Source organism: Alosa sapidissima, chromosome 13, assembly GCF_018492685.1.
Source record: "Alosa sapidissima isolate fAloSap1 chromosome 13, fAloSap1.pri, whole genome shotgun sequence".
Taxonomy (NCBI): Eukaryota; Metazoa; Chordata; class Actinopteri; order Clupeiformes; family Clupeidae; genus Alosa; species Alosa sapidissima.
The window spans coordinates 20,539,517-20,543,213 of record NC_055969.1 but is presented as its reverse complement, the minus strand read 5'-3'; positions in this window follow the sequence as shown (position 1 = coordinate 20,543,213).

Below are 3,697 nucleotides of genomic sequence, written 5' to 3'. Positions count from 1 at the left end.
AGTGTTGAAAGAGGCTGTCGCTTTGTTGAGTGTTTGTTCTGCTTTGCTTTATATTGTGCCAGTCACTGAAAAGACTGGAGTGCTGATGATTCTGATAATTGCATCCACTTTCAGACTGCCAGTGCGAATGAATGGCTTCTGGCTTCCATCGGAGTTCAAACAGGCGCCTACCCCAGGGCTTGCATTTCTCTTGTTCTGGGCCATCTACACAAAACATACAGTGGGGAGATATGAGGTTTTTATCATGGCACCTTACTCTTTGATTTGATGGTCTATATGCCAAAAAATGATGGTGCTTACAAGTTGCTTTCAGACTGCCAGTGCGAATGTGTGTGTATGTGTCTTTGTGAGAATTAAGTCTGTTTGTGTAGGCTAAGTACTTTTGTATGTGTGAATATTAGAACAAGTGTCTCTAACTGTTTTCAGACATGTCCTCTGCACTATATGCAGATCTTTGTCAAACGGATGTCCGACCCTTTGGGTGTTTCAGATATGATGTACATGTGGACATTATGCGAACATTATGTCTGAACGACCCCTACGCACATGAACAGAATCTCTGCGTGGTTGAACAGGTTGAGCGCGGTTGAACATGCACATGAACAGAATCTCTGCATGTTCTTTGCTTCGTTCAGACACAATCCATTTACATAATGCCCGTCCGAAATACTAGGTGTGGAGTAGTGTAAGAGCCGCCTAAGTTCAGAGATCAAAATGTCGGGATATGTTGTTCAGATACGGCCCAACTGCTTGATATCCGCAGAACATGCGGACTTACACCTATGCCTGAAAGCAGCATCTCTTTGTCATTTGTGTGTTTTTTTAAGTGAAAACATGTATTTATACATATGTATGTATGGATGGATGTACAAACAGCTTGTGTTTGTACTTGTGAATGGAAACATAGGTAAAGGCTATGGTTATGGTGAATCAATGCAGGTGTGTGTATGTGTGTGTGTGTATGTGTGTGTGTGTGTGTGTGTGTGTGTGTGTGTGTGTGTGTGTGTGTGTGTGTGTGTGTGTGTGCTTTAAAACACTAGTATAGGCTAGGGTTGTGAATCAACGCAGGTGTATGTGCCTGTGTGTGTGTTTGTGTGTGTGTTTGTGTGTGTGTGCATGTGTGTGCTTTAAAACACTAGTATAGGCTAGGGTTGTGAATCAACGCAGGTGTATGTGTGTGTGTTTTAAAACACTGCTCCGAGTTGCTGTGCTGTGCTGAGAGGGTGGATCCATACAGCTTGTGAGCTCCTGGGCCCTGCCCTCTCTGCGGTGATCCAACCCCCCCCCCCCCCCCACCACACACACACACACACCGCCCAGTCCCCCCCCCATATGGCCCAGCCCACTGTTATTGTCGGTCAGCCTCCTCCCAGGAATGTTCCTCTGCAGACTAGGGAGGAGAAGTCACTGTTAAGGAATGCAGAGAGGGGAGAGTGGCCCAGTCAAAAACAATGTTGACTTAAAAAGGCCAGAAAGAAAGTGTTAGAGAGAGAGAGAGAGGAGAGGGTGAGAGCTACACAGCTTTGTGTATGAGTGTGTGTGTGTGTGTGTGTGTGTGTGTGTCAGGAATTATCCATGACGGTCATTTCCATGCTTTTATCTAACGCTCACCATGTTACACCACCAGAGTTACAAGATACAAACGGACAGCATTACACAACACACGTCAGCCTGCTGCATTCCGAGGCAGTGTCCACGGGTGTGTGTGTGTTTGTGTGCGTGTGTGTGTGTGTGTATGAGTGTGCTGTGGTGCGTATGTTGTTACAGAGTGATCTATCCTTTTGTTCCCGTCCTTAGCTTCTCCATAGGGAGCACAGAAATCACACGCAGGCTTTGCAGACACTGGCATGCAATCCTCCTCCTGCCCCTCCCCCAAACACTGCCATCGCCCGTGGAGATCATCTGGGGTGGGGGTGGGGGAGGGGGGTAGTTTGTTGGGGGGGGGGGGGGGGGGGGGGGGGCTGTTGATTGGTAGTGTGTTGGATTGGCGTGCCAAACCTCACTGCAATGCACTGCACTGCACTGTCTGGCGAGCTGAGATCAATAGTAGAGAGCGTTTTGACCCTGATAGAGTAGAGCTCTGTGCGCCCCGATGTGTGAGCAGCGCTGGGGGATTGGTTATTCTGGCCTGTGACATTGCTAAATGACTGCAGTAGATTGGGATGAGGAGGGGAGGGGAGGGGGGATGCGGCAGGTCGGGGATTGGAGTGGAATGGGTGGGGGGGGGGGGGCATTGACATCGATAGCGAGGGGAAAGATGAAAAAAGGCAAAGAATCTCAGTACCTGTTTCCAGGGCAACAGGGAGCTGGTGAGCATAAGTCTGACTCCCCCCCCACCACCACATCCACCCCCCTGCCTTGCTGCAATGGCCTCATGCAGTGATGCACGAACACACACACACTGAAAAAGATAGATTTTTTATGTGGCCATACGTAAGCACAAGCACCACAGACGACTTGACATTTTCGCACACACTCTGATTCACTCTCTCTCTTTCTCTATGTTGCATATAAGAATTATGTATTAAATGATTATCAATATTTATCATGAATGTCTCGCTGTGGCGCCTATGTTATTACTTAAGGTTATCTTTAGGTTGCCGTTAGATTATCCATAAGTTAACAATCTGCGCTTCTGTCTGTGTACACAATGGCTTCTTTGTGCCATGCGATGTGAGAAGTGATTTGCATGGGCTTTGACTGTTTGCCTGAGTCTGCGTCCGGCGGCCCCTTGTGGGCTGAGTGGTCGAGACCTGCGGTGCGTCTTCCTCGCCACTACCTGGTCCGCGGCGTCTCTTTGTCCCCCGCAGCAGAGTGCAGCACCGAGCGGAATAGCAGTCGTCTGGCCTCTTAACTCCAGTACTGTGCACTAGGGGCTCATTAAAGCCACAGATCCATTGTTCTTTTCTCAGCAGCTTCGGTCTGGCACCAGTAATCTTTTTCTCTCTCTCTCTCCCTCCCTCCCTTGTCCTCTCCCCCCTCTCTCTCACCCTCACTATCCCTCTCTTTCTCTCCCTCTGTCTTTCCCTCCCTCCTTCTCTCTCTCACCCATTCTCCCTCCCTCCCTCTCTCTCTCTCTCACGCTGGCTCTTATTCTCCCCTCTGTCTCTGCCTCTCTTTCTCCCTCCCACTTTCTCTGTCTCTGACCCTTTTTATCTTTCTCTCTCTCTTGCTCTTTTTCTCCGTCTCTGCCTTTCTCCATCCCTCTCTCCCTTTCTCTCCATCAGCCTCCCTCCCTCTCTTTCTCCCTCTCTCTCTCTCTCTCTCTCACTCACTCACTCACTCACTGCTGGATAATTCCCATGATATGTTATTGCCATTGGCATGGGATGTACCATGCTGTTAAGAGGGACAAGAGAAGAGGGAGGATTCTGCTGCATTGAAGTTTCATTTCTAAATTCCTGGAGTCCCATTGCTCAAAATGCACTTCTAAGATCCCACTATGCTGTCATCGTCCCTGACACAGTCCTTACTCAGAGAACCAGGAAACCGTGTGCCATTTGATATCATACTTTGACACGTGGGCAACCCTTGGATCACAGACTAGAATGGATTGGTCCATTCCCTTTTGGCTTGGTAAAGTGTCTGTTTTATTGACTGCATGTCTTAAGGGCAGCTCCTTCCCCCCCTTTTCCATAATGATGGCACGATCCTCTGAGATCTTAACAAGACAAGGATGAGGAAGGAATATCAAGTG